The sequence below is a fragment of the Salminus brasiliensis genome, chromosome 4 (genome assembly GCF_030463535.1).
Source record: "Salminus brasiliensis chromosome 4, fSalBra1.hap2, whole genome shotgun sequence".
NCBI lineage: Eukaryota > Metazoa > Chordata > Actinopteri > Characiformes > Bryconidae > Salminus > Salminus brasiliensis.
In genome coordinates this window covers 18029226-18050836 of record NC_132881.1, presented here as the reverse complement: position 1 = coordinate 18050836, position 21611 = coordinate 18029226, and the positions used below count along the sequence as shown (strand labels likewise).

Sequence of the window (21611 nt, the reverse complement as noted above, 5' to 3'; positions counted from 1 at the left end):
TGCGTGACAAGAAAGTGAGGTTTCCTTTAGTCTTTCCTGCAGCGCTCCAGTTTGCGTAGAAGAGGAGAAACAAAGTTTGACGTCACAACAGAAGCTGTCAAGTTCATAGAGAAGTAAGTTACTGATGGAGAATAAACTATAAAACATCCACTAGCACAAGGAGACTGAGAGGTATAATTGGTCTGGATAGCTTTGTGTAGCTGTTTAGGCTATAACCTAGTAGACGTCTCAGACATTCCACTGACCTAAGTTAAGTTCTCTTCTTTTTTTTCTTCCTTTTTTCTCTTTGTTGTTAGTTTTGTGGACATGAATTTAACAAGAAGAGAATCCTCAGCTGGCTACTGGAGACATTTTTCTGTTCATGTTCTTCTAAGATATAAAGGGTAAATAACACTGTGTAATATCTATGCTCCTAACATGGAGGATCCATCTTTCTTTCATGGAGTTAATAAATTGGGAAATGCCCAAGGACAAGGCAGGACTTCAATTAGGTCTTAAATTTAAGGTCTTTAATTTGGGTAGCACAGACAGCGTAGCAATGGTTTTGGAGGCATCTAAAGCATACATTGGGGTAAAAGGATTGCACAGACTCTGAAAAGGGAAAAATAGCTCAATTAGAGAATTAAAACATTGGTAGCAGAACTAAATAGCATGGTAAAAAGAGTTGGCCAGACATTACTCTGAAAGCTTATTTAAAAACATTTGTAAATGTAAGTTTCGAATTCAGGACATTTTCAATAAAAAAACAAACAAAAAAAAAAACACGTTCAGACACAATTTTTGGCCAGACAGTTAAAAGAACAATGTTCTGTCCACATCATTTCTAAAGGTAATAATGATGTCTGTAAACAATTCTATGAGAACCTGTATAGATCAAGCATTTATTCTTGATGCACCAATAACCCAAGAAGAGGTTAAAACTGGCATGAAAACAGGGAAATCACCAGGAACAAATGGGTTTCTGGTGGAGTACTATAAAGAATATAATTACTCCAATACTGACAAATATGTTTCAGGAGGCTTTTCAAAGAGGCTTTTCACTTCCAACATCTCTTAAAAAACACTCCTCACTCTGATACTTAAGAAAGGAAGAGATCATATGGATCCGGCTAACTTTCGACCAATCAGCCTCATCATTGTATATAGTAAGATACTGGCTAAGGTACTGATCTTCAGATTGGAAACAATCTTACCACACATTATACATTCAGATCAAGTAGGCTTTATAAAGGGTAGGTCTTCTACTGATAATTTGAGAAGGCTCATGCACCTAATGTGGTTAAATGCCTCCTAGTCAATGCCAATGCCAGTGGCCACTGTATTGCTTGATGCTCAACAGGCCTTCGATAGGGTCGAGTGGGACTCCTTACACTCGGACCTGTTGAGGTTTGGTTTTGGTTCTGGTTTTGCTAAATGGATAAAAATAATATTTGTCAAAACTGATGCTTTAGGGTTGCTGTATGCCACTGCTCTTATTTACAATTGCACTGGAACCCCTAGCGGTGGCCATAAGAGCGAACCCTGCCATCAAAGGAGTAAACCCAGTCACTATACACTCTCAAGAGGTCTGGGCAAAGGTTCATAAATTGCACAGGATTTCCCACTACAAACAACATCATTCATCATTCTGGTTCAACCCAGAGGTGAAGATTGGGAAGCAGAAAGTGTTTTGAAAAGGGTGTAGACAAGGGTATACACACTGTGAATGATCTCTAAAAAGAGGGGACATTTATGTAATTTACTGAACTTGTTCAACAGTAAATGCTACACGAAAAAGGTGATTTCTGGAAAATTTACAAATTAGACATTGCATAATTAGAAAGCCTTGCTCAGTAAGACCAGCCAACCCAATGGCTAACTATCTAGATAACTCTTATTAAGGCATCAATATTTTATAAAAACATATAAAATTTCTTTAATTTGCAGTGTATGTGATCAATTAAGAATAATTTGGCAGAGACATATTAAGTGTGAAATTAATAGGGATACATGGAGTCAGATCATAGCACAAAATGGCAAATTTAGTTAAAGGGAAATTTATACAATATAAAATTCTGCACTGGTATTATTGGACACATTGGAGGCTCTTTAAAATAGGACTAACAAATAGTAGTTTATGTTGGAGGTGTAAAAAAATATGGGAATGCCACATAGTTAAACCATTTTGGCACAGTGTGTTGGAATTGTTGGACACATGGGCGGGAGTAGCCCTGCCAGTGTCTCCCCACTTATGTCTCTTGGGAGATAAAACAGAAACCCCAACTCTAACAAAAGGCGTATATTCAGTTTTGATGCTGGGGATAACCTCAGCCATCAGAGTTATATTAAGACACTGGAAACCACCCACATGTCCTACACTCCAAGAGTGGGAAATCCTAATGAGTGAGACCACATCACATGAGGTTATGTTAGCTAGAATGAGGGGCAAAGGGCCTGTGGAACTGGGAATTTGGGATTATTTCATGGATCATCTCACTTCTAACTAACAGCATGATTATAAGACTTAAACTAAGAGATGTTTGTATACCTTATTATTTCACTTTATAATTATTATTGAAGGATTGGTGTTGGTACAATGTGTATCAGTATGTATATCTGTACCACATGAGCTTTTGTTTACTGTGTTAAATTACAAAAAAGAAATGACTAGGAGTAGCAAGCAGATAGGCAAGTAAAGACTGGGATAGACAGAAAGAGCGTTGTGGATGGACGGATAGAAAAGAGCATTGTAGAGGGACAGACAGGAATGCAACCCACAGATTTTTACTAAACTCAGTTAACATGGCTGCGTAAATCTAACCCCCATACCCAATCTCACCACTTTCCCGGGTGGTACCATTTCTACATATTTCTAAGACAAAGATGTTGCATTTGAAAGAACAAAAATCATACAAGATAACACTCATTACAGTATAACACTTCACCAAAGTGACATGGGTTGTCGAGCCAAAAAAAAACAAAAACAAAACAAAAACAAACAAACAAACAAACAAACAAACCCCACAAACACACACCAGGCCGCAGACAGACAGGCTAACTCTGTGAGCTGCTTTGAGGGGTCACCCAGGTTTCATCGCATTGAGACTGTGTCTGTGCCCCAAATTAAACCCAAACACAGAACATTTAAATCAGCTTGTTTTATTAATTTAATTTGTGTTAAATGTTCGCATTCAAATGATAACCGCACCATCTTAGACCTAAAGCTCGGTCTACTTAAAATTAGATCATTAACTCTGAAAGCAGTCATTGTAAATGAAATGAAGTGATCAGAAATAAGATGTCTGAAACCTGTATTAGACCTGATCAATATTTAGCACTAAATGAAGCCACCCCCGCAGGTTATAAATATGTACATAGCCCTAGATTATCAGGCAGAGGAGGTGGAGTATGTGTAATCTAACAGAAAACACATATTCAAAAACACTGTATCAAATTCACTTTGTTTAAGATTCTCTACATTAATATATCAAATCCAGCCACAAATAAAAATGCATTTACTATTATTTGTAGTCCTCCAGCACCACACTCTGAATTTTTAAAAGAATTGAGTGATTTTGCTGCAGACTCTGCAGTGTGCAGCAACAAAGTTATAATAGTAGGAGACTTTAATATTAATTTTGAAAAAGCAGACGATCCATTAAAAAAGGCCCTTGCATCAATCTTAGATAACTGTAACTGGATCCACACATTACTGTAATCATACCCTAGATTTAGTCCTGAGCCTGGGTGTTAGCGATGATAATCTAAATATTCTACCTCAAGCTTAGTAACATCAGACCATTATTTAATCCCCTATGAGCTACATCTTAAGCAAAATGTTAATTTGGCCCCTTGCCACTTTCTAAAGCATGCAATAACCCAATGACCGCTGTACAGTTTACTGAAAACCTCCCAGACCTATCAACCTTAGCTTACACTCCGTCAGATTAAACATAGCTAGATAGATTAACAAACGGTCTATAAAATACCCTTCAATTAACCTTAGACAAAGTGGCTCTGCTCGCACAGTGGTACAGTGATCAAACTCGTACCTTAAAACAAACATCGCAGAAACTAGAGCGAAAATGGCGGACGACCCAAGTGTCCCAAGATTCCAGCTTCTTTAACCAGTAGTGTTTTTAATTTTTTTAATAATAAAATAGAAAGCATTAAACAACAACTCCAACACTCCTTATTAAATCAAACATTTGACCTTAAATCAAAATTGCCTACTGGAAGCCTTCTACCCACTTCCACAGCCAGATTTAGAAAAAGATTTCCTCAGCAAATTTCACAACCTGTACACTTGACCCAATTCCCTCTAAAATACTATACGAAATACTCCCAATTATAATCAGACCTCTTTTAACAATAGTAAATTCATCCCTTTGCTTAGGGCATGTACCCAAAACCCTTAAATTAGCAGTCATGAAACCTTTAATTAAGAAACCAAATCTCCTAGTCCATCCATGAATAAGAAATTCCTGGATTCAGACCCCATCGTAGCACAGAGACAGCCCTAGTGAAGATTACAAAGATCTCTTTCTTGCCTCTGATCAAGGCTACGTATTCTTTATTAGCCCTACTAGACCGCAGTGCAGCCTTTGATACAATAGTTCACACTATTCTACTAGAAAGATTAGGGAAAATGGTTGGAATCACAGGAACAGCCCTACCATGGTTTAAATCATATCTAACTGAACACTATCAGTTTATAAAGATAAAAGATTTATCATCAAATTACACAAGTAAGATATGGAGTTCCACAATACTCTATTTTAGGACTATATATGTCCTATATATGACTATATATTTATACATGTACCACTGGGCAATAATTTCCATTGCCATTGCAGATGACACACAGCTCTATATATCAGCCCAACATGTTGATAAATTTAGATTGAAGAAAATGGAGGACTGTGTAAAGGATATAAAACTCTGGATGTCACATAACTTCTTTCTTCTTAACAGTAACAAAACAAAACTTCTCCTTTTAGGTCCAAAAGACACTAGAAATAAACTATTTTTATTTAGACTTAATGTTAGATCAGCTGATTTTTCCATTATCCCTGGTCCAGCAACTAAAAATCATTTGACTGAATAAAGATTTGAATTAAGTAAACCATCACTTACCTGACTGGCGTGACTGGGTAAGGTCTTGGTGTAGCACCTTCTCAGTGTTTCCGGAGAGCACAACAGATTCCAGGCAGCAGAGGTGAAGCCTTTCTCTGTGATAGAGGACTGGACGTCATACCCAATTTCATCACTTTAACTGGTGGTACTATTTCCACATATTTCTCAGACTAGGAGAAGCTGCATTTGCAAACACTAGTAAATTAAACTTCACAGAAATGAATCGGGCTGTCTTACTAATGAGCTAAAAAAACACAGTCACTTGTTTGTAAATCCAAGCAAATTTGAGTTTGAGAACCTTGAGTTTGGAAAGCTCAGTCAACTTAGTTTGATATTGGATCATTAGATATTCACTTTGCCCCTCCTCTCACTCACAAACAAATCCCCTAAAACCTCAAACATGACTTAAAAAAAACGATGGAGAACAGAGAAACTACACTCATTATATTTCCTCAACATTTCCAGTCTTTCCAATTGGACAAGGATATTTAATCAGAATAACCAGAATTCCTGCAACAGGTGCTGTTGATGCTAAAAGACAAAACAAATGCGGAAATCAAAAACTCTCAGAGATAAAGAGCTGCTGGTGTTACTTATAAAGACAAACAAACCTACTGAAGAACAGAGAAGAAATTAAAATCAATGACAAACCTTAACTTCTTCAACAAACAGTTTTTTTTATCACTTTAGAGGTTCTAAACACGCATGTAGCGCATTTTCATAATAAATAAATCACTGCTGTGACACTGTGGTACAATATGCCTATTTTAACCATTTTTAATGTAATATTATTCCAGTTAAACATCCATAAAGCATATAAATCCAAAATCAGCTGTAGTGTAGAGAGACATCTGAAATATACTACTACCCTTAGAATAGCCAGATTACAATATACAAAAAAAGTACTTAAGAGAGCCTGCAGATTTCTTGTGGACTGCTCACTAGTGCTTGAAGGTGGGTAAAATTTTGTCTGTACTCACCCTCTTATTAACAGTACTTACTTGAAGTCCATAGAACCAATCCAAAACATAGGAGTTGGTATTTCAGACATCTTTCTTTCTGATAACAGTTTATAATCCTGGATGTTTCCTTGTGAAAGGAAAGTCTGAACCATGGAAATCCCTGGTTTGAGTTGCTGAGAGTCAATTCAGGAGTGATACATTTGTCTTCTGTGTGTAAAGTCTATCCCAATGTCCATAAGAAGAACAAGTTAGTTGTAAGGACTGCAAATAGAGAAACAAACAAACAAAAAACAAGACAAAAGTGAAGCTTTCTGCAAAAGCACAACAGAACAAAACCTCATGAAGCCACATCTAAACCACCTTGCTGCTTCATAGTTCCCTCCCTTTTGGCTTGTAACCTGGCCTACTTCCAATATACTGCCACATAGTGGATGGAGTAGGAATTACCATTAAAAAAAAGGTCAGCTATGGCTTCAAGTAGGCCCAAGTTTTAGGATTTTTTTAATGCCAATATAGAAAATAGACAATAGGCAAGTGGCTTAAAGTTCCAACCACAACAGGCCCAATGATACCTAAAGAACCAGCACAACAGGCCCAATGATAATGATCATTACAAATCAACACACATAACCAGTCATCAAAATTATTGCATTTTCAACTAAAAAAAAACATTCTGTTAATAGTCATATCTCATATGAAGACTTTTGTATCCTTTGAAAAGAACTAAATCTGGCATGTGTGACTGTCTCCTATAAATACTTATAAATAAATGAACACATTGTAAGGTGAATGCTGTGCCAAGCTCTCACAAAGTGGTTTATATTTCAGACATCCTTCTTTCTGATAACAGTTTATAATCCTGGGTGTTTCCTTGTGAAAGGAAAGTCTGAACCATGGAAATCCCTGGTTTGAGTTGCTGAGAGTCAATTCAGGAGTGATACATTTGTCTTCTGTGTGTAAAGTTTATCCCAATGTCCATAAGAAGAGCAAGTTAGTTGTAAGGACTGCAAATAGAGAAACAAACAAACAGAAAACAAGACAAAAGTGAAGCTTTCTGCAAAAGCAGAACAGCACAAAACCTCATGAATAAAACATACACAAAGCTTGACTGAATATAGAAAGAATTAAATGATAGCAAACTTACAGTGAGTGTTAGAACCTGTAGTTCCACCAGTAAGGATCTTCATTACAGTGAGACCTGAAGTGAGCCACATCTAAACCACCTTGCTGCTTCATAGTTCCCTCCCTTTTGGCTTGTAACCTGGCCTACTTCCAATATACTGCCACATAGTGGATGGAGTAGGAATTACCATGAAAAAAAAGCAGTCACAACACTGGAGCCACACGAGTGTCAGCTATGGCTTCAAGTAGGCCTACGTTTTAGGATTTGTTTTGTGCCAATATAGAAAATAGACAATAGGCAAGTGGCTTAAAGTTCCAACCACAACAGGCCCAATGAGACCTAAAGAACCAGCACAACAGGCCCAATGATAATGATAATTACAAATCAATACACATAACCAATCATCAAAATTACTGCATTTTCAACTAAAAAAAACATTCTGTTAAAAGTCATATCTCATATGAAGACTTTTGTATCCTTTGAAAAGAACTAAATCTGGCATGTGTGACTGTGTCCTATAAATACTTATAAATAAATGAACACATTGTTAGGTGAATGCTGTGCCAAGGTCCTGCACAATTGTTTCTTATTTTAGTGACAAATAAATAGCAATTTAATACATTTATAACTATTTTACAAAGTTAGTGAGATAATGTTTACATCAATCCTGATGCTTTAAATCTCTCCCACATGGTGAGGTATACGGTTTATTTATTTAACAATGGTATCGGATCGGTACTGTGTATCGATCAATAAGTTTATGTATTGGTATTGATTATGTATGGTGTATCTGTAAATGTAACATATAGGAAACAGCATATGACAGCATTATTGTAAGGCATTTCTGGCAACTTCACTGGTTAATAGAATATGCCTACATTGATAAATCCCCTTAAGTTGCACCCTGATTGGTGAATGTTTAGCATGTCAAATGTATGCTTGAATGTGATTGGCTAATACCAACCACAATAATTGACATATCAAGTCCTCTGGTCAGACTATTATAGAACAGGCTAAAGATGCAGCATGTAAAATTGCAGGTTGACTGGATGAATGGTTTCTAAGAGTTATGTACTATTGGCCTCGCTTTCTTGTGACAAATGTCCACCAAACTTGACATACCCCCTCAAAATAATGTGCTGAACATTTTGTTAAAATGGGCTTGTTCAAAGTCAAAGTGTTCAAAAGGTACAAGTTGACATTATTCCTTATAATTATTATTAATTATAAATATTGCAGGTATTTTGCTACCAGATGTGTGAGGATTGGCAAAAAAAAATCTTGAAGTAGAAAGGATCAAGAAATTACCCCCCCCCCCCCCCCCCCCCAAAAAAAAAAAAAAAAGAATTTTGTGTGTAGGACACAGATGCTACAGACCAGATGCTATTGAATAAAAACGCTTAATGCTTTGTTGTAACGCCACCATCAGGCCAGTGAATGTCATTTTTCTTGAAGCTGCTGTAACTTTGTTGTGTCCATATGCAATGTGTTTAATGCATATATTAAACAAATTCGTTGTTACGGATTTAGGACACTGGGGGCACTAGTGGACTGTTTGAGGTAAGAGAAAGAAGAGAAGAAAGGAGGAGAAGAATAAACAAAATAGTAAGCTCTCTGTTCCATAATCGTGTGTGGTTAATGTCTGACTCTGAACGACAAGCAACACAACAAAGTGGCGACGAGAGAAGGAGTGAAGATACAGACATGGCTCTGCTCTCCTTGCAACCTCCTGCTGTGTTCCTGGACTGCCCAGGCAACCCGACAATTCCATTTGCTACTTGGAAAATGCTATTCGATAACTATCTGCTTGCTGTCGGGGGAGGCGAGTTTCCTGCCGAGAGGAAGAGAGCCTTGCTTATTCACTGCTTGGGAACGGAGGGTAACCGAATCTACAGCACCTTACCACTCGAAAAAGATGACTATGAGGGCTCATTAAAGGCTTTGGAGAAGCACTTCAGTCCAAAACTAAACATTGTCGCAGAAAGATACCGCTTTAGGCAAAGAGCACAAGCTGTAGGTGAGTCAATTGATCACTATGTCGCAGCATTGCGTGAACTGGTAAAAAAATGTCAGTTTGGAGCTATGGAGGATGAGATGCTTCGGGATCAAATTGTAGAGAAAACAAACAGTTCCCGCATCCGTGAAAGACTTTTAATGGAAGAAGGTTTGACACTGGATAAAACTCTGGATGTAGCCAGGCGTACTGAAGCCGCTATAGCTGTTAGCGATTTCTGTGACTGATACAAAGCCCGTTGCTGCTGTGCAAGTGCAAAAGAAGGCACGTAACCCAAAACAAAAACCTGCTCGTAAAACTGATGGTGCTACATCATGCTACCGGCGTGGTGCTGCTGAGCACAAAGCAAATGACAAGTCGTGCCCTGCAACAAACTCTAAATGCAAGTCATGTGGAAAATTGGGACACTTCTCAAGAGTATGCAAGTCCTCTCGAAAGCCAGTTAATGAAGTGACTGTGCCTGAAATGTGTGTTTTAAGTGTTGAAAATAATTTCACTGTTGATGCAATTTAACTAATGTGCCCTGTTACCATCACTCTACCAAATACTACTGCTGCATGTAATGTAAAATTGCTAGTTGATACAGGATCTGGCGTTTCTATACTGCCTAATAGTATTTACAATGCTAATTTTAGCTCAGTTAAACTGCATAATCCAAAAGTGCAGCTTGTGACGTATTCTAAGGAAAAACTGAATGTGATAGGATGTCTTAGAGCTGACGTTACTCACAATGGTAGTACTGCCTCTACTGACTTTTACATAGTGAAGACAGGGACACCTGTACTGGGCATGGACCTGGTTACTGCTCTCCAGCTGCAGATTAAAGGAGGACAGTTACTAACACAGGCGTCGGAAATCTGTGCAACGCTCCACCAAGCCAAAGCTCCATCTACTCACTTTGAACATGATGGTGGGTCACCTGCCACGTTCGGATGTGCGAGAAACTTCGTGCACAAAGTGAAGCTCCGGCCTGATGTGAAGCCTGTACGACAGAACCTCCGACACTTACCTCTCTCAGTTCGCGATGCTGTCTCCGAGGAACTCAAGGACCTGGAAAAACACGGCATAATTGAGAAAATTGATGCGTCTGAATGGGTCTCTCCAATTGTGGTCACCAAAAAAGAGAACTGGTGGCATACGCATGTGTGTTGACCTGAGGGAACTTAACAAGGCTGTGATTAGGGATAGCCATCCATTGCCACTGATTGAGGACATTCTGTCAGAACTGCGTGGCGCCGTGATTTTCTCAACTCTGGATTTGAAATCTGCTTACCATCAACTGACGCTGCATGAAGAGAGTAGGGGGCTCACTGCTTTCATTACACATGAAGGACTGTACCGGTACTGCAGAGTCCCATATGGACTGTGTTCAGCCCCAGCAGCTTTCCAAAAGATGATGATGCAGATTCTCAGTGGCATGAAGGGGGTGCAATGCTACCTTGATGACGTCATTACATATGGATCGTCAGAGGCGGAGCATGACGCCAACCTGAGTGCGGTGTTGCGCAAAATCAACGATGCTGGACTGAAGCTCAATGTTAACAAATGCCAACTCCGGCAAACCACACTAAGCTTCCTTGGTCAAAAGATTGGACCAGAGGGTCTGCTGCCAGATGACTCTCACGTTGCTGCTATTCTGAATGCACCATCCCCTTCCGATCCTGCAACCTTGCGCTCTTTCCTTGGCCTGAGTGCATGGTACAGCAAGTTTGTGCCAAATTACGCAACTGTCGTTGAGCCCATGAGAGCTCTTCTTTGAAAAGATTGTTCATTTCACTGGAACAAGACAGCTCAAGCAGCATTTAAGCAAGTCAAGCAGTTGATTGTGCATAGCACTGCACTGGTGATGTTTGACCCCAGTAAGTCAACCATTGTTTCAACAGATGCCTCAGACTATGGGGTAGGTGCAGTCTTGACTCAGATGGACAGTAACGGGGCAGAGCAGACTGTTGCTTTTGCATCTCGCAGTCTTTCTGAGGCAGAGAGGAAATACTCTATAGTCGAGAAGGAAGCGCTAGCTTGCATCTGGGCTGCCGAGAAATGGCGGACATGGCTGTGGGGAAGGAGATTCCTGTTACGCACTGATCACCAAGCACTTACCACGCTGCTGACTACCAAAGGCAATAACCGTGCTGGTCTCCGCATTACCCGATGGTCTGCTCGTCTCCTAGAGTTTGACTACGACGTTGAATACAGAACAGGGTCCCTGAACCATGTTGCTGACTGCCTGTCGAGACTCCCACTGCCTGAAACTGACACTGCATACGCAGAAGAGATTGAGTCAGTGGCTGCCATACTCACTGACCTGAGTGCTGTGTCTGAGGAAGACTTCCGTTCAGAATGTAATGACTGTCCAGTGCTCACTAAACTCCGTGCACAGATACAGAGAGGCTGGCCATCACGGAAGTCTACACTCGATCTTAACATACAGCCATACTTTCCAATTCGCCATGAACTTGCTGTCATGAATGAATGCATAGTCAGAGGGTCTCACAGATTACTTGTGCCAGAGTCATTGCAGAAAAGACTCATTGTGCTAGCCCATGAAACCCACCAGGGTATTGTGCGTACCAAACAACGCCTTAGAGAGTTGTACTGGTGGCCCAAAATGGACTCTCAGATAGAAATATGCATTAAGAACTGCTCAACCTGCCAACAGAATGACAAGACAACTGTCACCCATGATGCTCCACTGCAACCAGTTCCCCTACCAGCTGCTGCTTGGGAAAAGGTGTCCGTAGACATCATAGGCCCATTTGAGAAAGCTCCTCCTGATTGTAGATTTGCCATATCACTGGTAGATTACTTTAGTAAATGGCCTGAAGTAGCGTTTGCTCACCGCGTTGACACAGCTACTATTATACAGTTCCTGACTGCCCTTTTCTCTCGAGAAGGAATCCCAAAGACGCTGATAAGTGACAATGGTCCTCAATTTCTCTTGTTTGCTGACTTTCTCAAAGAGAGTGGAATACAACACCTGAGATCTTCAGTGTACTACCCAAGAGCTAATGGAGAAGTTGAGAGATTCAACAGAAGTGTTAAGGACTGCTTACAGACTGCATCCATTCAAGGAGAACCCTGGAAGTCATTCCTGAGAACTTACCTGAGGGACTACAGAGCAACTCCTCATTCAACCACTGGAGTATCCCCATCAGAACTGCCCAATGGCCGGCGAATGTATCATATAAAATGTGATTTACAATATTCAGGTTTTAGCTAAAGCATTACTGTTACATTAATAATACTGTCAGGTTCTTCTGAGTTACAAGAAGGTATTCTTTGTTCAAGAGGGAAGATGTTGTGTCCATATGCAATGTGTTTAATGCATATATTAAACAAATTCGTTGTTACGGATTTAGGACACTGGGGAGCACTAGTGGACTGTTTGAGGTAAGAGAAAGAAGAGAGGAAAGGAGGGGAAGAATAAACAAAATAGTAAGCTCTCTGTTCCATAATCGTGTGTGGTTAATGTCTGACTCTGAACGACAAGTCAACACAACAAGCGCCTGTCTAGTAAACAGGAGATCCTGGCTTGGAATCCCAGCAGTGCCTTTTCCTTTGGTAATCTTTAATCAGTAACTGCTACAATGAGTAAATCAACCCAATCAAACAATTTTTTATTGGTGTCAGACTATGACTAACAGTATGCAGAGCTTTGGTGTGTGCTTTGACTTGCAGATAATCATCAGACCACTGGGATTTACATATGCATAGTAAATGTATTATTTGCCTCAAATATTAGCAGCACTACTGTTATTTTATAGGAAGGTTGGCCAAGGAACCAACTTCTTTGCCTGGGCTCTGTGGTGCAATGGATAGCGCATTGGACTTCTAGATAAATAGCTGGAGCAATTCAAAGGTTGTGGGTTCGAGTCCCACCAGAGTCTAGAGTGTTTCCTCTTCTTTATAGCTCTGTCTACTACCTTTTTGTACTTTTATTTGCAAGATTTTCTCTAGTCTTTTTACCTAATTAATAGCAATTTCAAACTTTCAGAAATATTCTGTTTGATGTTGGGGTATTGGAACATATTTGTGCTGCAGAAGATTCTGCATGTATTTGTGAAAAGTGAGATGAAGCAGTTTGAAATGTAGGATTTTAGCCTTTTCTGAATCAGAATGATGTTTGCTGATCCATTAAAAGATGTTTAAACAGAACCTGAAGGGTAAACAAAAGATGCTAAGTTTTGTGTGTACATTTTGCGTGACAAGGTCTAGTACTCTGTACATGTATATGATAGGTTTAAGCAATTGAGACAAGCTTTCAGAGTTGATGTTATTTGTTTCTGGAAAATGCAGAGGTTCCTAATCAGGGAAGTTGTTTTTGCTGTCTGTGTGAAGTTTGTATGCAAGAGAATGTTTTTGAGTTTGCCTGAAGCTACATTGTGTTGATATAGAAAACCAGTCAGTTAGGGTGCCGTGGCTTAGTTGGTTGTACCGCCTGTCTAGTAAACAGGAGATCCTGGGTTCGAATCCCAGCGGTGCCTCTTCCTTGGGTAATCTTTAATCAGTAACTGCTACAATGAGTAAATCAACCCTTTTTTTTATTGGCGTCAGACTATGACTAACAGTATGCAGAGCTTTGGTGTGTGCTTTGACTTGCAGATAATCATCAGACCACTGGGATTTACATATGCATAGTAAATTTATTATTTGCCTCAAATATTAGCAGCACTACTGTTATTTTATAGGAAGGTTGGCCAAGGAACCAGTTTCTTCACCTGGGCTCTGTGGCGCAATAGATAACGCATTGGACTTCTAGATAAATAGCTGGAGCAATTCAAAGGTTGTGGGTTCGAATCCCACCAGAGTCGAGAGTGTTTCCTCTTCTTTATAGCTCTGTCTACTACCTTTTTGTACTTTTATTTGCAAGATTTTCTCTAGTCTTTTTACCTAATTAATAGCAATTTCAAACTTTCAGAAATATTCTGTTTGATGTTGGGGTCTTGGAACATATTTGTGCTGCAGAAGATTCTGCATGTATTTGTGAAAAGTGAGATGAAGCAGTTTGAAATGTAGGATTTTAGCCTTTTCTGAATCAGAATGATGTTTGCTGATCCATTAAAAGATGTTTAAACGGAACCTGAAGGGTAAACAAAAGATGCTAAGTTTTGTGTGTACATTCTGCGTGACAAGGTCTAGTACTCTGTACATGTATATGATAGGTTTAAGCAATTGAGACAAGCTTTCAGAGTTGATGTTATTTGTTTCTGGAAAATGCAGAGGTTCCTAATCAGGGAAGTTGTTTTTGCTGTCTGTGTAAAGTTTGTATGCAAGAGAATGTTTTTGAGTTTGCCTGAAGCTACATTGTATTGATATAGAAAACCAGTCATGTAGGGTGCCGTGGCTTAGTTGGTTATAGCGCCTGTCTAGTAAACAGGAGATCCTGGGTTCGAATCCCAGCGGTGCCTTTTCCTTGGGTAATCTTTAATCAGTAACTGCTACAATGAGTAAATCAACCCTTTTTTTATTGGCGTCAGACTATGACTAACAGTATGCAGAGCTTTGGTGTGTGCTTAGACTTGCAGAAAATCATCAGACCACTGGGATTTACATATGTATAGTAAATTTATTATTTGCCTCAAATATTAGCAGCACTACTGTTATTTTATAGGAAGGTTGGCCAAGGAACCAGTTTCTTCACCTGGGCTCTGTGGCGCAATGGATAGCGCATTGGACTTCTAGATAAATAGCTGGAGCAATTCAAAGGTTGTGGGTTCGAGTCCCACCAGAGTCGAGAGTGTTTCCTCTTCTTTATAGCTCTGTCTACTACCTTTTTGTACTTTTATTTGCAAGATTTTCTCTAGTCTTTTTACCTAATTAATAGCAATTTCAAACTTTCAGAAATATTCTGTTTGATGTTGGGGTATTGGAACATATTTGTGCTGCAGAAGATTCTGCATGTATTTGTGAAAAGTGAGATGAAGCAGTTTGAAATGTTGGATTTTAGCCTTTTCTGAATCAGAATGATGTTTGCTGATCCATTAAAAGATGTTTAAACGGAACCTGAAGGGTAAACAAAAGATGCTAAGTTTTGTGTGTACATTCTGCGTGACAAGGTCTAGTACTCTGTACATGTATATGATAGGTTTAAGCAATTGAGACAAGCTTTCAGAGTTGATGTTATTTGTTTCTGGAAAATGCAGAGGTTCCTAATCAGGGAAGTTGTTTTTGCTGTCTGTGTAAAGTTTGTATGCAAGAGAATGTTTTTGAGTTTGCCTGAAGCTACATTGTATTGATATAGAAAACCAGTCATGTAGGGTGCCGTGGCTTAGTTGGTTATAGCGCCTGTCTAGTAAACAGGAGATCCTGGGTTCAAATCCCAGCGGTGCCTTTTCCTTGGGTAATCTTTAATCAGTAACTGCTACAATGAGTAAATCAACCCTTTTTTTATTGGCGTCAGACTATGACTAACAGTATGCAGAGCTTTGGTGTGTGCTTAGACTTGCAGAAAATCATCAGACCACTGGGATTTACATATGTATAGTAAATTTATTATTTGCCTCAAATATTAGCAGCACTACTGTTATTTTATAGGAAGGTTGGCCAAGGAACCAGTTTCTTCACCTGGGCTCTGTGGCGCAATGGATAGCGCTTTGGACTTCTAGATAAATAGCTGGAGCAATTCAAAGGTTGTGGGTTCGAGTCCCACCAGAGTCGAGAGTGTTTCCTCTTCTTTATAGCTCTGTCTACTACCTTTTTGTACTTTTATTTGCAAGATTTTCTCTAGTCTTTTTACCTAATTAATAGCAATTTCAAACTTTCAGAAATATTCTGTTTGATGTTGGGGTATTGGAACATATTTGTGCTGCAGAAGATTCTGCATGTATTTGTGAAAAGTGAGATGAAGCAGTTTGAAATGTTGGATTTTAGCCTTTTCTGAATCAGAATGATGTTTGCTGATCCATTAAAAGATGTTTAAACGGAACCTGAAGGGTAAACAAAAGATGCTAAGTTTTGTGTGTACATTCTGCGTGACAAGGTCTAGTACTCTGTACATGTATATGATAGGTTTAAGCAATTGAGACAAGCTTTCAGAGTTGATGTTATTTGTTTCTGGAAAATGCAGAGGTTCCTAATCAGGGAAGTTGTTTTTGCTGTCTGTGTAAAGTTTGTATGCAAGAGAATGTTTTTGAGTTTGCCTGAAGCTACATTGTATTGATATAGAAAACCAGTCATGTAGGGTGCCGTGGCTTAGTTGGCTATAGCGCCTGTCTAGTAAACAGGAGATCCTGGGTTCAAATCCCAGCGGTGCCTTTTCCTTGGGTAATCTTTAATCAGTAACTGCTACAATGAGTAAATCAACCCTTTTTTTATTGGCGTCAGACTATGACTAACAGTATGCAGAGCTTTGGTGTGTGCTTAGACTTGCAGAAAATCATCAGACCACTGGGATTTACATATGTATAGTAAATTTATTATTTGCCTCAAATATTAGCAGCACTACTGTTATTTTATAGGAAGGTTGGCCAAGGAACCAGTTTCTTCACCTGGGCTCTGTGGCGCAATGGATAGCGCATTGGACTTCTAGATAAATAGCTGGAGCAATTCAAAGGTTGTGGGTTCGAGTCCCACCAGAGTCGAGAGTGTTTCCTCTTCTTTATAGCTCTGTCTACTACCTTTTTGTACTTTTATTTGCAAGATTTTCTCTAGTCTTTTTACCTAATTAATAGCAATTTCAAACTTTCAGAAATATTCTGTTTGATGTTGGGGTATTGGAACATATTTGTGCTGCAGAAGATTCTGCATGTATTTGTGAAAAGTGAGATGAAGCAGTTTGAAATGTTGGATTTTAGCCTTTTCTGAATCAGAATGATGTTTGCTGATCCATTAAAAGATGTTTAAACAGAACCTGAAGGGTAAACAAAAGATGCTAAGTTTTGTGTGTACATTCTGCGTGACAAGGTCTAGTACTCTGTACATGTATATGATAGGTTTAAGCAATTGAGACAAGCTTTCAGAGTTGATGTTATTTGTTTCTGGAAAATGCAGAGGTTCCTAATCGGGGAAGTTGTTTTTGCTGTCTGTGTGAAGTTTGTATGCAAGAGAATGTTTTTGAGTTTGCCTGAAGCTACATTGTGTTGATATAGAAAACCAGTCAGTTAGGGTGCCGTGGCTTAGTTGGTTGTACCGCCTGTCTAGTAAACAGGAGATCCTGGGTTCGAATCCCAGCGGTGCCTCTTCCTTGGGTAATCTTTAATCAGTAACTGCTACAATGAGTAAATCAACCCTTTTTTTATTGGCGTCAGACTATGACTAACAGTATGCAGAGCTTTGGTGTGTGCTTAGACTTGCAGATAATCATCAGACCACTGGGATTTACATATGCATAGTAAATTTATTATTTGCCTCAAATATTAGCAACACTACTGTTATTTTATAGGAAGGTTGGCCAAGGAACCAGTTTCTTCACCTGGGCTCTGTGGCGCAATGGATAACGCATTGGACTTCTAGATAAATAGCTGGAGCAATTCAAAGGTTGTGGGTTCGAATCCCACCAGAGTCGAGAGTGTTTCCTCTTCTTTATAGCTCTGTCTACTACCTTTTTGTACTTTTATTTGCAAGATTTTCTCTAGTCTTTTTACCTAATTAATAGCAATTTCAAACTTTCAGAAATATTCTGTTTGATGTTGGGGTCTTGGAACATATTTGTGCTGCAGAAGATTCTGCATGTATTTGTGAAAAGTGAGATGAAGCAGTTTGAAATGTAGGATTTTAGCCTTTTCTGAATCAGAATGATGTTTGCTGATCCATTAAAAGATGTTTAAACGGAACCTGAAGGGTAAACAAAAGATGCTAAGTTTTGTGTGTACATTCTGCGTGACAAGGTCTAGTACTCTGTACATGTATATGATAGGTTTAAGCAATTGAGACAAGCTTTCAGAGTTGATGTTATTTGTTTCTGGAAAATGCAGAGGTTCCTAATCAGGGAAGTTGTTTTTGCTGTCTGTGTAAAGTTTGTATGCAAGAGAATGTTTTTGAGTTTGCCTGAAGCTACATTGTATTGATATAGAAAACCAGTCATGTAGGGTGCCGTGGCTTAGTTGGTTATAGCGCCTGTCTAGTAAACAGGAGATCCTGGGTTCGAATCCCAGCGGTGCCTTTTCCTTGGGTAATCTTTAATCAGTAACTGCTACAATGAGTAAATCAACCCTTTTTTTATTGGCGTCAGACTATGACTAACAGTATGCAGAGCTTTGGTGTGTGCTTAGACTTGCAGAAAATCATCAGACCACTGGGATTTACATATGTATAGTAAATTTATTATTTGCCTCAAATATTAGCAGCACTACTGTTATTTTATAGGAAGGTTGGCCAAGGAACCAGTTTCTTCACCTGGGCTCTGTGGCGCAATGGATAGCGCATTGGACTTCTAGATAAATAGCTGGAGCAATTCAAAGGTTGTGGGTTCGAGTCCCACCAGAGTCGAGAGTGTTTCCTCTTCTTTATAGCTCTGTCTACTACCTTTTTGTACTTTTATTTGCAAGATTTTCTCTAGTCTTTTTACCTAATTAATAGCAATTTCAAACTTTCAGAAATATTCTGTTTGATGTTGGGGTATTGGAACATATTTGTGCTGCAGAAGATTCTGCATGTATTTGTGAAAAGTGAGATGAAGCAGTTTGAAATGTAGGATTTTAGCCTTTTCTGAATCAGAATGATGTTTGCTGATCCATTAAAAGATGTTTAAACGGAACCTGATGGGTAAACAAAAGATGCTAAGTTTTGTGTGTACATTCTGCGTGACAAGGTCTAGTACTCTGTACATGTATATGATAGGTTTAAGCAATTGAGACAAGCTTTCAGAGTTGATGTTATTTGTTTCTGGAAAATGCAGAGGTTCCTAATCAGGGAAGTTGTTTTTGCTGTCTGTGTAAAGTTTGTATGCAAGAGAATGTTTTTGAGTTTGCCTGAAGCTACATTGTGTTGATATAGAAAACCAGTCATGTAGGGTGCCGTGGCTTAGTTGGTTATAGCGCCTGTCTAGTAAACAGGAGATCCTGGGTTCGAATCCCAGCGGTGCCTTTTCCTTGGGTAATCTTTAATCAGTAACTGCTACAATAAGTAAATCAACCCTTTTTTTATTGGCATCAGACTATGACTAACAGTATGCAGAGCTTTGGTGTGTGCTTAGACTTGCAGATAATCATCAGACCACTGGGATTTACATATGCATAGTAAATTTATTATTTGCCTCAAATATTAGCAGCACTACTGTTATTTTATAGGAAGGTTGGCCAAGGAACCAGTTTCTTCACCTGGGCTCTGTGGCGCAATGGATAGCGCATTGGACTTCTAGATAAATAGCTGGAGCAATTCAAAGGTTGTGGGTTCGAGTCCCACCAGAGTCGAGAGTGTTTCCTCTTCTTTATAGCTCTGTCTACTACCTTTTTGTACTTTTATTTGCAAGATTTTCTCTAGTCTTTTTACCTAATTAATAGCAATTTCAAACTTTCAGAAATATTCTGTTTGATGTTGGGGTATTGGAACATATTTGTGCTGCAGAAGATTCTGCATGTATTTGTGAAAAGTGAGATGAAGCAGTTTGAAATGTTGGATTTTAGCCTTTTCTGAATCAGAATGATGTTTGCTGATCCATTAAAAGATGTTTAAACGGAACCTGAAGGGTAAACAAAAGATGCTAAGTTTTGTGTGTACATTCTGCGTGACAAGGTCTAGTACTCTGTACATGTATATGATAGGTTTAAGCAATTGAGACAAGCTTTCAGAGTTGATGTTATTTGTTTCTGGAAAATGCAGAGGTTCCTAATCAGGGAAGTTGTTTTTGCTGTCTGTGTAAAGTTTGTATGCAAGAGAATGTTTTTGAGTTTGCCTGAAGCTACATTGTATTGATATAGAAAACCAGTCATGTAGGGTGCCGTGGCTTAGTTGGTTATAGCGCCTGTCTAGTAAACAGGAGATCCTGGGTTCGAATCCCAGCGGTGCCTTTTCCTTGGGTAATCTTTAATCAGTAACTGCTACAATGAGTAAATCAACCCTTTTTTTATTGGCGTCAGACTATGACTAACAGTATGCAGAGCTTTGGTGTGTGCTTAGACTTGCAGATAATCATCAGACCACTGGGATTTACATATGCATAGTAAATTTATTATTTGCCTCAAATATTAGCAGCACTACTGTTATTTTATAGGAAGGTTGGCCAAGGAACCAGTTTCTTCACCTGGGCTCTGTGGCGCAATGGATAGCGCATTGGACTTCTAGATAAATAGCTGGAGCATTTCAAAGGTTGTGGGTTCGAGTCCCACCAGAGTCAAGAGTGTTTCCTCTTCTTTATAGCTCTGTCTACTACCTTTTTGTACTTTTATTTGCAAGATTTTCTCTAGTCTTTTTACCTAATTAATAGCAATTTCAAACTTTCAGAAATATTCTGTTTGATGTTGGGGTATTGGAACATATTTGTGCTGCAGAAGATTCTGCATGTATTTGTGAAAAGTGAGATGAAGCAGTTTGAAATGTAGGATTTTAGCCTTTTCTGAATCAGAATGATGTTTGCTGATCCATTAAAAGATGTTTAAACGGAACCTGAAGGGTAAACAAAAGATGCTAAGTTTTGTGTGTACATTCTGCGTGACAAGGTCTAGTACTCTGTGCATGTATATGATAGGTTTAAGCAATTGAGACAAGCTTTCAGAGTTGATGTTATTTGTTTCTGGAAAATGCAGAGGTTCCTAATCAGGGAAGTTGTTTTTGCTGTCTGTGTGAAGTTTGTATGCAAGAGAATGTTTTTGAGTTTGCCTGAAGCTACATTGTATTGATATAGAAAACCAGTCATGTAGGGTGCCGTGGCTTAGTTGGTTATAGCGCCTGTCTAGTAAACAGGAGATCCTGGGTTCGAATCCCAGCGGTGCCTTTTCCTTGGGTAATCTTTAATCAGTAACTGCTACAATGAGTAAATCAACCCTTTTTTTATTGGCGTCAGACTATGACTAACAGTATGCAGAGCTTTGGTGTGTGCTTAGACTTGCAGATAATCATCAGACCACTGGGATTTACATATGCATAGTAAATTTATTATTTGCCTCAAATATTAGCAGCACTACTGTTATTTTATAGGAAGGTTGGCCAAGGAACCAGTTTCTTCACCTGGGCTCTGTGGCGCAATGGATAGCGCATTGGACTTCTAGATAAATAGCTGGAGCAATTCAAAGGTTGTGGGTTCGAGTCCCACCAGAGTCGAGAGTGTTTCCTCTTCTTTATAGCTCTGTCTACTACCTTTTTGTACTTTTATTTGCAAGATTTTCTCTAGTCTTTTTACCTAATTAATAGCAATTTCAAACTTTCAGAAATATTCTGTTTGATGTTGGGGTATTGGAACATATTTGTGCTGCAGAAGATTCTGCATGTATTTGTGAAAAGTGAGATGAAGCAGTTTGAAATG

The 21611-nt window shown here is 39.0% G+C and overlaps 15 non-coding genes across 15 annotated transcripts; all 15 read left to right on the top strand.

Annotated features, from left to right (window-relative positions):
- The first annotated feature begins 13011 nt into the window (after positions 1 to 13011).
- Positions 13012 to 13101, top strand: trnar-ucu (transfer RNA arginine (anticodon UCU)). Its single transcript is given in 2 exon segments — positions 13012 to 13048; positions 13066 to 13101. It is a non-coding gene; the product is annotated as a tRNA-Arg (tRNA).
- Positions 13102 to 14548: 1447 nt separating this feature from the next.
- Positions 14549 to 14622, top strand: trnat-agu (transfer RNA threonine (anticodon AGU)). The gene has a single exon. It is a non-coding gene; the product is annotated as a tRNA-Thr (tRNA).
- A 236-nt stretch (positions 14623 to 14858) lies between these two features.
- Positions 14859 to 14948, top strand: trnar-ucu (transfer RNA arginine (anticodon UCU)). Its single transcript is given in 2 exon segments — positions 14859 to 14895; positions 14913 to 14948. It is a non-coding gene; the product is annotated as a tRNA-Arg (tRNA).
- Positions 14949 to 15471: 523 nt separating this feature from the next.
- Positions 15472 to 15545, top strand: trnat-agu (transfer RNA threonine (anticodon AGU)). The gene has a single exon. It is a non-coding gene; the product is annotated as a tRNA-Thr (tRNA).
- A 236-nt stretch (positions 15546 to 15781) lies between these two features.
- On the top strand, positions 15782 to 15871 carry trnar-ucu (transfer RNA arginine (anticodon UCU)). The gene is given in 2 exon segments: positions 15782 to 15818; positions 15836 to 15871. It is a non-coding gene; the product is annotated as a tRNA-Arg (tRNA).
- An 833-nt stretch (positions 15872 to 16704) lies between these two features.
- Positions 16705 to 16794, top strand: trnar-ucu (transfer RNA arginine (anticodon UCU)). The gene is given in 2 exon segments: positions 16705 to 16741; positions 16759 to 16794. It is a non-coding gene; the product is annotated as a tRNA-Arg (tRNA).
- An 833-nt stretch (positions 16795 to 17627) lies between these two features.
- Positions 17628 to 17717, top strand: trnar-ucu (transfer RNA arginine (anticodon UCU)). The gene is given in 2 exon segments: positions 17628 to 17664; positions 17682 to 17717. It is a non-coding gene; the product is annotated as a tRNA-Arg (tRNA).
- Positions 17718 to 18240: 523 nt separating this feature from the next.
- trnat-agu (transfer RNA threonine (anticodon AGU)) lies at positions 18241 to 18314 on the top strand. Its single transcript has one exon. It is a non-coding gene; the product is annotated as a tRNA-Thr (tRNA).
- A 236-nt stretch (positions 18315 to 18550) lies between these two features.
- Positions 18551 to 18640, top strand: trnar-ucu (transfer RNA arginine (anticodon UCU)). Its single transcript is given in 2 exon segments — positions 18551 to 18587; positions 18605 to 18640. It is a non-coding gene; the product is annotated as a tRNA-Arg (tRNA).
- Positions 18641 to 19163: 523 nt separating this feature from the next.
- trnat-agu (transfer RNA threonine (anticodon AGU)) lies at positions 19164 to 19237 on the top strand. The gene has a single exon. It is a non-coding gene; the product is annotated as a tRNA-Thr (tRNA).
- A 236-nt stretch (positions 19238 to 19473) lies between these two features.
- On the top strand, positions 19474 to 19563 carry trnar-ucu (transfer RNA arginine (anticodon UCU)). The gene is given in 2 exon segments: positions 19474 to 19510; positions 19528 to 19563. It is a non-coding gene; the product is annotated as a tRNA-Arg (tRNA).
- Positions 19564 to 20086: 523 nt separating this feature from the next.
- trnat-agu (transfer RNA threonine (anticodon AGU)) lies at positions 20087 to 20160 on the top strand. The gene has a single exon. It is a non-coding gene; the product is annotated as a tRNA-Thr (tRNA).
- A 236-nt stretch (positions 20161 to 20396) lies between these two features.
- On the top strand, positions 20397 to 20486 carry trnar-ucu (transfer RNA arginine (anticodon UCU)). The gene is given in 2 exon segments: positions 20397 to 20433; positions 20451 to 20486. It is a non-coding gene; the product is annotated as a tRNA-Arg (tRNA).
- Positions 20487 to 21009: 523 nt separating this feature from the next.
- Positions 21010 to 21083, top strand: trnat-agu (transfer RNA threonine (anticodon AGU)). The gene has a single exon. It is a non-coding gene; the product is annotated as a tRNA-Thr (tRNA).
- Positions 21084 to 21319: 236 nt separating this feature from the next.
- trnar-ucu (transfer RNA arginine (anticodon UCU)) lies at positions 21320 to 21409 on the top strand. The gene is given in 2 exon segments: positions 21320 to 21356; positions 21374 to 21409. It is a non-coding gene; the product is annotated as a tRNA-Arg (tRNA).
- Positions 21410 to 21611: the final 202 nt, after the last annotated feature.